Consider the following 13,871-nt stretch of genomic DNA (forward strand, 5'->3'; position numbering starts at 1 on the left):
GCTCCGGAGGGCAGGGCGGGGGCGGCGGGCCGGGGGCGGGCTCCGTCCCGGGGCCCCCGGGCAGGGTCCGCCGGGCGCCGCCGGGCTCTGACACGGCCGGGCGCGGGCCTGCGGGCCCCGGAAGAGGTGGGGTGGCCTTGTGCCCGCCGAGCCGGCCTCGCCTCCCCGGCCTCCCGGGAGCGCCGCGGGCCTCGCTCCAGGGTAGAGGGCGGGCGGGCGGCCGGGGAGCGGAGCGGAGCCCCCCGAGCGCCGGCGGGCAGGACCTGCGGGCGCCCAGGGCCGCCGCGCCCGCTGCCGCACTGACACTGCCACGGAGCCCCTCCTCCCGGTGTCAGCACCTGCGCCTTCCCGAGGCGTCCGGGGGGGCTGCTGTCACTGTCCCCGCGGGGGGGCTCCTCTGAGAGGTGGTCAGAGAGGGCCCTCCGGTCCCTTACAGGGGGGCCGCGGGCTGTGGGTCGCAGGGAGGTTTCCAGCGCCGAGCCGGCCGGGAGGGTTCCGCGCGAGCGTGCCCGGGTCAGCCTCGCCCGGCGAGGGGGGCTGTGCCCCAAAAGCGACTTTACGAGGAGCGGGCTTGGCGGGCGACTTCACAGGAATTCTGCGAAGCATGTAATCATGCTTTAAAAATACCCCTTTAAAAAGAAGCAACTGACGAGAGAGCTTTTCTGTCATCCAGCAGCATAGCTTGGTTCTCATGGAGAACTGCTCTTGGGGTACGTGGTGTTTGACTTGACTCCGGGAAGGGGGAGGACGGTCACGCCCCCCGCGGCGCGTGGGCACGGGGCGGGGGTACCGGGCTCATGGTTCTAGGCGCGGGGCAGGGGTACCGGGCTCACGGTTCTAGGCACGGGGCGGGGGTACCAGGCTCATGGTGCGAGGTCGGTTGGCGTGCACAGATTGTTCATGCTGCGGAGTGAACGTTCTCCGGGGTTCGGTGTGTCCAGAGCCGTAGGGAGCGACAGTCTCTAAATGTAGCGAGCGGTCTGGTCGGTTCAAGGTGAATTTTGTTACTGTGTTAAGGGTACCGCTGTGTCTGAGGTAGGCTGTTACAGTGTTACAGGTTCCTGGCCGTAGATCGCCTGGTTTCATTTTTTTCTCTTTTGAAGCTGGGAGAGTGTGAAGTCATTAGCAGTCTAGGAGCAGAAGTTTCAGTCCTAGTCCCAACTCTGTCACTGACTTGTTGGGTGACCTTGGACGAGCTGTTTAGCTTCTTACCTGCGCCTCTTTAAAAAGAGAACGTCGCAACGCACACATTCAATTTATACTGTATTGACTGTAATGAACTTTAAAGCCCCGGAACACTCCGTGGGTGTAAAATAGAGTTAAAATAAGCATGAAGAATAACTATCAAACAGGAAGCTGCTATCTTGACACTGATATTGGGACCGGACAGATCAGCCTTTTATCTGGAAGTAAGTTTAGAATCTTAAGTTATTAAAATTTATATAAAAATAAGTAAGTGCTTAAAAACTTGTTTGCTAGCAAGTAATGGTAGTGTAAAAGAAGGTGTTATCTTTTTTAAAAAAGGTTTTCTTTGAAAGTATGTCATTTCTGAAGCATTCTAGTGGGTAACCTTATGTGGATCAGGTAGCCCTGGTTTGCATCATAAAAACAGGTCTCTTGCCTGCAAGTATGAAAATAGAATTCTCTTTTAGTGGGGTACTGTTCAGTGAAAGGCAAAACCAGGAGAGCTTTTCAAAACTACACCAAAAAATTATTTTAAACAAGACAAAATCTTAAACGTAAATTTGCCTTTAGCTGCATAATTTATCTGAGCACGTTAATTTTTTTGTAAAATTTCTTATCATATTTGCATTATATGGTAAATATAATTTACCTCTTGTCTAGCCATTATAATTAAATTTTTTTTCCCATGAATGAGTTTGCATTTATTATTTCTGAGTATAAGTGATTGTTTTTGTGATTCTATTTTTTGATTTTAAAATAGAGCAGACAGTGTTCCTTAATCAGAAGCCAGAATTTACTTTTTGGGGTTAGGAGTTATAAATCTGTTTTGACAGTTGGTGATTTTGACTATTTTTAAAATTTTTTCTTTGGGGCATGTAAAGTTTTACAACAGTTTTTCAGATCATTCAGAAGTTTTGATTTGGATGAACACATTCAACTGGAATCGGCATGTAAAATAAGTGAAAATAGGTCTCCTGAAAAAAACGTCCTGAAAGGAAGTATGGAGTTGTAGGGAATGGACTGCGTGAGGAGGTAGGCTAACATCTGTGCCAAGAACTGCAGTCCTGGCCCTTTGGCCCTAGTTGTTATGTTCAGTGGTTAGAGTGTCGGCCTCGGACTGAAGGGTCTCGGGTTCGATGCTCAGGGCGAGTGCAGGAGGCAACCAGTGGATGTGTGTCTCTCAGATCAATGTCCCCCCCCCCCCACAAAAGCAATGGAAAAAATATCCTTGGTGAGCATTAAAACACCATTGGGCCAGAAAGGGGCCTCGAGCTTACGCAGCCTGACCCCTCGGAGAAACCAGGGCTGGAGAGCACTGCAGGCCTGTCAGGGTTCCTGGTGCTGAGGAAGAGGAAGCGCGCTGGCTCCAGAGAAATGGTGAGAAGAGACGGGTCAGGCTTTCTGGTCACGCTGATGCCATAGCCTCCAAGCATTTCAGAATTTACCCAGCATTTTGCCACATTTCTCTCACTGAGTCTTGAAAGCAGACCTGTGAGGTAGATGGAAGCATTGTTTCACAGCCGGAGTTCGGAATGGGGTTTCTTGTGTGAGGAGATGTAGTTTTGTGGATTTATGTTGCTTAACTAAAGGTAATGTCAACACTGATTTAATACTGACACTAATAATTCCAACAAAGATGTGAGTGACTCCCATGATGATAATTATACTAGGTAAGGTGATGTGGGGTATCCAAGGATGAGTAAGACCCTGTCCCTCCCCCAAAGGACTTTCACTGACTAGCTTTCAAGTCTCTCTATAGCAGAGGTGGGGAACCTTTTTTCTACCAAGGGCCATTTGGATATTTATGACATCATTTGAAGGCCATACAAAATTATCAACATAAAAATTAGCTATGAAGAAAGCTCTTAGATTTATTGAATTTTGAGTGTTGCTTGTGGTTGCCTTGGCAGGGCCAGACCAAATGATTTCATGGCTTGCGTGCGGCCCACAGGCCTGACGTTCCCCGCCCCTGCTCTGTAGCATGCTTTGCTTTTCTCTTTAAAAAAGAGGTGTTTTAGGATAAAGATGCCAGAGGTAGTTGGGATTATTGGACAAACCCTTTCGTTTTATGGAGATCTGTTTTTACGTAAATGTGAATGTCTACCAGCCGAAACATCACTTCCTTGCAAATCCTTCTTTGATTCCCAGGCTAGATCAGATGTTTTCCCTTATTACATGTTCTCAGAGCATCTTGTACTTTGCCTTTCTAGCACCTTTTAAAAATTGTAATTCTTTGGGTGATAATCTGATTTTCTCTTTGATAAACAAAGCTCCCTTAGAATAGGTACCATGCCTTTTCTGCCTTCTCTGTCTTCCTAGCACCCAGCAGTGTCCAGCATAGAGTATATTCTTGCTGTTTACTTGTTGAGTAAATGACTGAATAAAATGTCCATGTCCATCTATGTCCTACTTTAAAAAAATATTTAGAAGCTGAAAAACCTATTTAATTTTGAGCCCAAAAGTAACAGACATTTTTAGTAGCTCACATCTTTTTAAAGACATTGAAGAGTATTGTTAATAGGCTACAAATTTAGCTTTCTTACAACTGGGAAATTGTGTAGCAAGTTGATAGTGAAGTATAGTGGAAAGGAACCAAATGGCACAGATTGCTTTTGATCTACTTCTGTCAAACCATGTTACCTACCAGATCTGTGTACTAACAAACACCTTTTAAAGCTCTGCATATTCAGAATTACTTGACATTCAGGTCAAAGAGCCTTCCTCTCCACCCCCCATCTTGAGATTCCAGGCCACAAATGTGCTGCTCAGAGATGTTACTGAAGCAGTTCCTACAATTGGTGGGACACAGAATTAGGTGGCTTACAAGGCCTTTTTAACTCTTAAAGTGGTATGATTCTGTGCTCAGTAATGTTTACTTTTATTTATTTATTTATTCTGTTAATCCTCACCTGAAGATGTGTTTTCCATTGCTTTTCAGAGTGGAAGGGGGAGAGAGAGAGAGAGCGAGAAACACCAATGTGAGAGAGACACATTGACTGGCTGCCTCCTGCGCACACCCCAGGTACATGGCCTTGACTGGGAATCGAATCCTTGACCCTTAGGTACGCAGTCTGATGCTCTAACCACTGTGCACACTGGCCAGGGCAATAATGTTTACTTTTCTTATACTTTTTTAAAAAATTGATTTTTAGAGAGAGAGGGGAAAAGGGGGGGAGAGAGACAGATTCGTTGTTTCATTTATTTATTCATTCATTGGTAGCTCCTTGTATGTGCCCTGACCAGGAATCGAACCTGCAGCCTTGGTGTATTGGGATGACACTCTAGCCAGTTGAGCCACCCGACCAGGGTGATAATTTTTTTTTTTTAACCCTCACCGAAGGATATTTTTTCCATTGCTTTTCAGAGAGAATGGAAGGGGAGGGGGAGAGAGAGAAACATTGACGTGAGAGACACATCGATTGGTTGCCTCTGTTACACACCCAATGTGGGCCAGGTATCGAGTCTGCAACCGAGGTAGGTGCTTTTGGCCGGAATTAAACCCAGGCCCCTTTAGCCCTCGGGCAGAAGCTCTAACCACTGCGCAAAACCGGCTAGGACCAGGGGCGATCTCCTGGATCATAGGTCGATGCTCAACCGCTGAGCCACGCCAGCCAGGCCATTGCCTACTTCTCGAATGGGAATTGGGAAGTGTGGAGTGTTGTGACAGCAAGTTGGACACACTGTGATTCTAGGTCTTCATTTTGGAAAAAGCTTTGTACTTACCTTGCTGAGATGAAGCAGGGGTCAGAAGAGTCCATTAGTAATAGCTAAAATATTTTTAGAGTCGAAGTTATCAAGGACGGTGATGGTTTGACCTGGGAGAGAATGATCATTCGGTATGGAAAATATTCTCTTTGGCAAAGCCTGCAGGACCACCTGTTGGTGACTGAGGAATTCATGCTTTGTGTGGGAGGGTAAACTGGATGTCTTTTAAAGCCTCCCCCCAGTAGTTTTAGATACTGGACTGCTGCAGGGAAGGTTATGTTTTTCACACCTCCCCATCTGTAATTTTCACACCTCTCTGCTCCCCATTCATAGTTTTGAAAGAAGCTTAAAAGTCTAGAACTTTTTATATCAGCTTGACTTAGAGAAATTTTGTACTTAGTAGGGCATGTGTGGAATTGAGTGGAAACCTAGAATTTTTTTCCATTAAGGGCTATTTAATGACTTCTGAAATATTAATAAAGATTTAGTTATTTGACTGTAGACTCTCGTATTGAGGGGAAAGCGTCTTAATTTATCTCTTACAGCAGGCTTGAGATGCTCATGTGATACCTTGGTTCTCTTGACCTTGAAGCAGAGGTTGGTGATGAGATTTTGAAAGACTCCCTGGGTGGATCTCAGCAATGGCCAGAACCTCGCAGATATGTCAGTGAAATCCATGAGATAGCCGTGAATGCCATTCCTTAAGCAAATATTTATGGGGCACGCCTACCAGATAGGAATTACAGTTCTAGATGCTGGGTGTAGACAAAGTCTCCACCCTCAGAAAACTTGTCACCTATGTTTATTATCATTGAGTTCATCTAGTGACTTAATTTATTTAAGTGTTTGTTGTGCTCTGGTAGAAACCTTGAGCAAGAATCAAAACATAGTTAGTGGATTTTGTCACTGACTATTTGGCCAAATGCCTAAAGAACCTTGTTTAAAAATAAATGTGAAGATTTTTGTAGTCTGGTATTTGATGCCTTAGAGAACAGTTTTATTTACATATACATATATATATTTTAATATGTTTTTATTGATTTTAGAGAGAAGGGGGGAGAGAGAGACAGAGAGAGACATTGATGTGAGAAACATCAAACTGTTGCCTCCTGTATGCACCCCAACCAGGGATCAAACCTGCAACCTGGATATGTGCCTTTGGGAGTCGAACCCGCAACCTTTCGGTATGTGGGGTCATGCTCAACTGAGTCACACTGTTTTTTATGTATATTTAATGAGGTTAGTTTGTGCAGAAATATTAGATGTGGCCCTATTTGGTTATTTAGGAGTAGACATCAAAAATAGAGATAACTTTAATTGGTAGACATTCTCGGTTGTAATTTTTAGGACATTTTAAATGTTCTGAGAATATCAGTGACAGGTTACCTATCCTGTAAACATTTGGCATCTGTTTTTGATAATAGAGTATAAAGTATGTCTTGCTTTTTCTTTTTCTTTTTTAAAAAAACACCACTACCTCATTCATCAAGTTGTGTACATTGCAGGGTTGTTATGTATAAGGTATTGCTGTCTATCGTGGATAACTTGAAGGTGAATTAAGACATTTCGGGTCTGTAAGGACCTTTGTTCTATACTGATGATCGTAACAAAGTAGAAGGCATGTGCCCTGCAGTGGCACAAGCAGTACAAGTATCAAGTGGAATTAAGGAGTAAAGATGACGCCAAGTGTTTCTCTGCCGGATAGGAGAAGAATATTGGATTGGATTTCAAATAGATGATTTTCCCTGAAATGATGTATACAGATCACATATTTGTAAACTTTAAAACTTTTAGTGTTATTTTTCTAATTTCAGAAATGCTTTATCTTCATTTCTGATTGAGCTTAAGTTGGCAATTGCTCTTACCTTTCAGCATTTTCTCAACTTCCCAGCTTCTCTGCCAATTGATGATTTGTGAATTGAGTAATGTTTTATTGTCAATCCTGTTTTGTAGTGTGGATTCTTAAAAAATGGGGTACAGTAGACTAAAAACACGCCAAATCCATCTGTGCTACACTTTACCTTGTTTTGTAGTAGTTGAAGAATGGACCTGATGTCCTGGCCGGTTTGGCTCAGTGGTTGGAGCGTCGGCCTGCAGGCTGAAGGGTCCGGGTTTGATTCCGGCCAAGGGCACGTACCTTGGTTGCAGGGCTCAATCCCTGGCCCCGGTCTGGGCGTGCAGGAGGCAACCAGTCGGTGTGTCTCTCTCACATCGATGTTTCTCTCTCTCCCCCTTCCACTCTCTGAAAAGCAATGGAAAAAATATCCTTAGGTGAGGATTTAAAAAAAAGGAAAAATGGACTTGAAATTAGATTCCATAGGAAAGAAGTAACAGTCATTCATGAGGAATGAATTTATAAGGTTTTTATATTTTAAAAGAACGGGAATATTTTAACATATTCTCAAGTGACCACAGTGTCGATCATCCCTGTGACCTGGCGCTGCTCTTTAGCGGGCCCACAGCCAGCTCACTGTTGCATGGCGCCCCCCTCCCCCAGCAAAACTGGTTCAGCTGCTCGTTCTCATTACTGACTTTGAGCTGCATTTCAGAGGCTCTGTCTTGTTCTTAATGTTTCACTTAATAAATAATGGTTTTGTGAAAAGCAGTATACTAGACCAGGAAATCAAAGTCTGAGACAATCCCTGACCATGAGGGGATTATCATCTAACCAAGGAGATAGATATTCACACACACGTTCGTTTTGTCAAGATTTGTTGAGTGCCTGCCCTATATTGTTGTTGAGACAGAATCTGTGCCATCAAGGAGTTCACAGTCCAGTGGAATAATAAATGGCTTATTCGTTCAGCTAACATTGGACTCGTAGACCCAAAGACAGATCTGACTTAGTCTCTGGCCTGAAGTGCCTACACCCTAGTGGTGAGATGGTGTCGGCTATTTTCAACAATACTCACTTATTAGGGCTTCTTAACCCAAATAGAATTTGGAGAGTGTGTCAGCCTAGATGGGAAAAAATATTTTACATCTTTGTTTTTACAATCCCAACTGAATTTTAAGGTGTCCTTCAGTTGTGAATATAGGCAACAAATCACAGTCGCAACAGACCTGTTACTTTCTCACCAATGAAGATCACATGTTTGCATTTCACATTGTGGTTTTTGCAGATAGCAAGTAACATTTACACTCATCACTACTCTGAAATTACAGTTGTTTGTGGGTCAGCTACTAGAGCTTATTATTCTTTATGTGAAATAAACTTTAAAGTCTTAAATTTGTTTAATGTAGTATAACTTAATTTTAATATGATTGATCTCTTTTGTAGTCTTTTATATTTAAAAACATTGTGAGAAGGAGTCTGTGGTACAGGAAGTGTAAGCACCCTGATTAAAGTCTTGGCTCACTTTCTTTAGTATCGACAGTGTGAGTGCATGTAGGAGGGCACCTGGTTTCCCCTATTCTGGTAAGGGAAACTGAGCTCCATGAAGAGGTCTCTGTGGTACCTGAGTTGATTTTGTTACTCAGCATTGATTATCTAGAATTCTAAGTTGGCCATGCCATGTACTTCTTTCTTTTTCCTCCTGGTCACTCTTTAGCCTGTTCTGCTCTACAAGACTCACAGTGTTCCATTTGCTCCGGATAGTTGATGATTACAATGTAACATTTGTCTCAATTGTAATAGAACTTAGACTTCAACAAGGTGGCATTGGAACTGAATTCTGATGGGTGGGTGGGCTGAAGGGGTAGAGCAGCAGTTTTCAACCTTGTTCATGTCATGGCACGTAAAATAATTACTAAAATTCTGCTGCACACCAAAAAATATATTTTTTGCCAGTCTGACAAAAACAACAACAACCAGGTATAATTTTAATTCATTCATAGTGGACAGTTATTGTTGTGTTGGCTGTTGTCATTTTTTTAAAAGTTCTTTTTTTTAAATAGTTTCCAATTGCATGCCAAGATGCCTACTTTTTTTTTTTTTTTTAATATGTCTATTGATTTCAGAGAGAGGAAAGTAGTGGGAAAGAGAGAAACATCAATGATGAGAGAGTCGTTGATCGGCTGCCTCCTGCACGCCCCCCACTGGGGATCGAGGAGCCTGCAACCCGGGCATGTGCCCTGACCAGGAATCGAACCACCACCTCCTGGTTCATAGGTTGACGCTCAACCGCTGAGCAACACTGGCTTTGCAGAGTCCTGCCGCTGGACTGCAAGTGCAGCCCTGGACCAGGCCCAGGTTCATTGCCACTCCCCTGGCGTCCTCTGGAGCCTGTTCCCATAGACTCAGGCTGCCTTTTTTCCTCATGACTATACTGGCTTCCTGGCCACCTCTGCTCATTGAAGACTTCGGTACCTGCCTCACAGCCTTCCTTTCCACTGCAGTTCTGCTGTCTTCCTGCATAGCTGCATATCCACTGCAGGACCCGGCCAGCACCTGGCTTCCGTCTGTGACCTCCTCTAGTCCACCTCTGGCTCTGTCTCCCATAGTGACACTCTGGGTCTTATCATCAGCTGAAGCGGCCTCAGCCCCAGATTTGCTAATTCAGATAGACACAGTTGTCCTCCTGCTCCAGGGTGACCTTGGCTCCCACTTCTCTAGTTTCTGCAGGATCCTGGCTACTCAGCTTCATGCTGCCAAATCCACGGGCCACCATGCAGCCCACACTTCTTTGATTTCTCAGCACCATCTGACACTGCCGATCATCTTCTCTTTATTAAAACACTCCTTGTCCTGACACTTCAATCTCGGCTTTTACCTTTCTAGCCCACACCTCCCTGGCCATTCACTACTTCCACCTTTGTCAGTTCTTCTGCTCTGCCTGGTGCTTACTGGATTTCCTTAGGAAGGCCCTGTTCCCCTTTCTCACTTCCATTATAAGTTTCTACTGTATCTGTATCTTTTGTTCCTAAAATTGTTTATGACTTTTCTCCCCCCAAAGAAAAAAGTATTATTGCAATAAATTAATCCAGTGGGTATTCCCTTGAAAGCAGGAATCGGAATTAGGGCAGTTAAAACTGATACTCCATACGCTTCAGCAAAGCTCTGTCACTTCCTTCGTGATGGTGACTTTGGCCAGGTCCATCTGCCTTTTGCTTTCTGGACCACCTGCTGGGATCATGGGTAATGGAACTGTGACTGTCCTCTCTGCAGAGCTGGGACTTGCTCCAGAGCCCCTGGGGCACTCAGGTTGCTGCCGGGTTCAGTCACCAGCTTGAGCTTCAGCCCCTCATTCATAGTTTAATTTTTTCTTGAACAGACAGACTGGCAAGAGTTTGTCAATTAAAATTTTGTTTCAAAGAATCAGCTACTGGTTTTGTTTTGTTTTCTAATTTGTTAATACCTGTTATCTTTCTTTTCTTTTTTTAAATTGATTTTAGAGAGAGCGAAAGAAAGGGGGAGAGAGAGAAACATTGATTTGTTGTTGACTTGTATGTGCCCTGACCAGGGACTGAAGCTACAACTCTGGTGCATCAGGACGACACTCCAGCTGAACTATCTGGTCACGGTCTATTTCTTTTTTGTTTGGATTTTAGGTTTACTCTGTTCTTTCTCTAGCTTTCTGAATGGAAAACAGGTTTTCAGCCTTTCCTTAATGGTATGCACAAGGCTGTAGAAGTCCCTCTAAGTATTGTTTTAACACAGTCTCCCATGTGTTAGATACGTGGTAATATCAATATCACATATTAAGATCTTAATCTTTGATGTCCATTTTTATTCCCTTGAATTCCTAAGCAGTATTTTCCCCCCCTAAGCAGGCATTTTTTTAGTTTCTATTCATGGTGTTTAATTTTGTTCTTGATTAACTTATTTGCATTTTATATCACCATAGAATGTTTGTGGTGGTTTTTTTTTTAAAACTATTTTCTCATGGAATGTTTTTTTAAATCAGTTATTTGAAATGTGATGAGTCGTTTTCTTTGCGAGCTAGTTAAAATGTTCCATGTATTTTTAAAAGAATGTATGTCCTGTTTGTTAGGCTCAGGGTGACATCCCTGCATGTGTGTTTGATCAAGTTTTAATGCTCTTCCCATTGCCCATAGCCTTACCGTTTTTGTGGCTGCTTTAGTTACCAGTTCCGGACAGGTGTGTTCAATACTGCACTGATTCTGGACTTGTCCATATTTCTTTGTCATTTTTTGCTTTATATAAAATTCAGAATCGTTACTCTTTGTAGATTATTCTTTGTGTTGTAATACTATGTTTTTCATTATCTCTGTTTTTGCCCAAAATTCTGTTTTGAAGATTTGGAAAATGAGTTTATTTTTGTTAGCATTTGCATGGAATGTCTTTCTTTCCCTTATTTTCAGTGTATTTATATAGTTTTGTTTTCTTTGTGTCTTTCTGGTCCTCTTAAATGTTACCTATTTTATTGTTATCCGTGACACCTTCTTTTTCCCTCCTTCCTCCCACCCACTTTAACTCCTTCAGAAATTCCTCCAAAGTGGGTCTTGAGTGTGTCTGCTTTTGTTTTCACTGCCCTCCCTCGTGTCGCCTGGACACCATGCAGCCCTCTCACTCTTCTGCTTTGCCTTTGCTGCCCTCTAACTTATTCTCTATATAGTAGCCAGAGTGATCTTTAAAAATGTGAATCTGGTTGTCACTTCCAGGCTTAACAGCTTTCAGTGGTTCTTGTGGCTTTTAGCATTAAAAACAAAATTATTAGTATGGCCCACCAGGCCCTGCGAGAGCTGGCCCTTGCTCACCTTACTGTCCTCTCTCCCCTTTACTGTATCTTTCTCACTCACTGGCTTTCTTTTAATTCTCCTAACAAGCCTTACCCTTCTTGCCACAGATTCTTCTTATGTGCTGTTTCCTCTGCCTGAATGTACTTCCACTCCCATCCCTTCCCGTTTAATTCCTACTCCTTCAAATCTTAGCTCATGTCATTTTTGTCCAAGCCTCTTACCCTGACCCCTAGACTAGGTCACGTCTCCTATTAGCTTCTATCAGGTCATTTCTCTAGCATGTCATGAAAATAACAAAATAATTTGAATTTGAAATTTAATGTCCCTTCTCTCCCCACCTCCTAAACTAGATTGCAGACTTAGGAGGGCTAATTTTATGAGTCTGATCACTGCTGAGCTCCTTGTCTCGCTCAGTGCCTTCAGTGTAGTATAGGCACTCTATAAATATTTGAGCGAATGGATACACATGTAAGTGACTGTCACTTGTTTATTGACGTGGGTAGATTACTATGGGAAGCATATTGTCTTGAATGTAGTTGGTATTTGATTAAATGTTTCAAAGAATCATCCTCTGATCTTTGTCATCTCTGTCTTAAGATAACGCATTTAAAGAACAGAAGCTGTTATTTGTACCCCACTTCTCTGTTTCCTTATTCCTCTCCTCCCCTCTTCCCCACACAGATCTCCCACACATACATCTGACCTCAGCACTGGCAAGGGGAGGTGCATCGAAGAAAGCTGAGAAATCTGTTCATTTTAAAAGCTTTTCTTAGAAGGAAAGTCAGCTAATCGTTCAAATTACTGATAAGTTTGCTGTGTAGGAATTTTTCTTTCCCTGGTGGCAGTGAAAGGGAAAGATCCCCCTCCCCCCTTAAAGTTAAATATAAGGATATGTTTATGGTAGAAATGTTGGAAAACTCAAGTAAGGAAAAAAAATTCTCATCTTTCACAGCTGTTTGTTTTGGTGTTTTTCCTGCCAACCCTTTTTTGGTGCTTAGTTATATATCTTAAAATAGTTTAGGTCACTACTCCCTAATGTTGTGCCTGGCACCATGTAGATGCTCGTTAAGTAGTTAGAGAATAAACCCAGGTGTGTGTTTTTTTCAACTTTAAAATCTTGTGCAGCTTCCTGATTTAGTATCTGATAAGCATGGCTTTTGCTGATGGTGTTTATAAAAACCTGTTTTAGAGTAGTCGAGCTTTACATGAATGTGTAATTTTAAATTTTTTTTTTTGGTTTTAATGAACTTGTTAGATCATTGTAGAAAGCTGCTTGGGCTAAATACTCTGGAGTCACCTGTGAGTTCTTTCTTTTTCTCAGCCTACTTCCAATTCCTCAGTAACGCCTGTTGGCTCTGCCTCACCTGCTCGGTTTAGGGAAGCATCGTCTCTTGCTCGAATCACTGCAGTGGTCTCCAGATGGGCTCCTGCTTCTCCCCTTGCCTGTTAGTCTTCTGATGGCAGCCAGCAATCTTCTAAACAGTACAGGTCAGATCGTGTTTGTCCACTGCTGAAACTTCCTAATGCTTGTCCATATCACTAAAAATAAGACGTCTCTCCCCAAACGCCTGGAGTGATTTGCTACCACGCTCCGAACACATTCAGCCCTCTGAGCCATTTTGTGTGCTGTTCTCTCTGACTAGAATCCTTTCCCTGTGTTGCCACAGGCTGGCTCCCTCATTTCTTCCCATATCTGCCCAAGTGTGATCCTGCCAAAGTAGCTTTCTGTTGCCCCACCCAGGAAGGCATTACTATCAGCCACCACCTCAGCCCCTCGACTCCCTTCCTGGCTGGCATTTCTTCACAGTCCTCACCACTCTCTGACACGCACTGATTACTCGATGACTGGCAGTGCCCTCCTAAAGTCCATGGCAGGAGGGGGCTCTCTGCATTTCTGAGACCCCAGCGCGCCTACACAGTGCTTGGCGCATAGAGTGGAAGCCAGTAAGTACTGTTGAGTGGATAGTGAAAGGAATTTATCTCGAGTAACTTAGTGAGAAATCTTCGTTTAGGATATAGATAGGGTATGACTTCTCGTAGGCATGTTTCATTTCTTAAATAGGTAATAAATCCATCTGGTTCATTCAGAGGGCATTCAGTGCCGTCTCTCACCCTGTCCCCTAGCCCCCCGTCCCCCTCAGAAGTAACCAGTGTTAAGTTCTTGTGTATATTTCCAGACATGGCCAGTGGTTTTACAAAATCATATATACAGTCCTCTCTCCATTAAAAAATCCTAATTTTAGCATCTGCACTGTTTGGTGCCTTGTTGCTTTTTGTTTGTTTGTTTGTTTTTGTTTTGTACAATGCATTTTGGAGATTCTTCTCTGTCAGTGTGTAAA

The 13,871-nt window shown here is 43.4% G+C and overlaps 1 protein-coding gene across 14 annotated transcripts in view; it reads left to right on the forward strand.

The window, feature by feature from the left end:
• WDR20 (WD repeat domain 20) overlaps positions 1-13,871 on the forward strand; it is a 46,177-nt gene that overhangs the window by 447 nt on the left and 31,859 nt on the right. The gene's annotated exons all lie outside the window — the stretch shown is intronic.

Source organism: Miniopterus schreibersii (genome assembly GCF_964146895.1).
Source record: "Miniopterus schreibersii genome assembly, chromosome: 1".
Classification (NCBI taxonomy): Eukaryota; Metazoa; Chordata; class Mammalia; order Chiroptera; family Miniopteridae; genus Miniopterus; species Miniopterus schreibersii.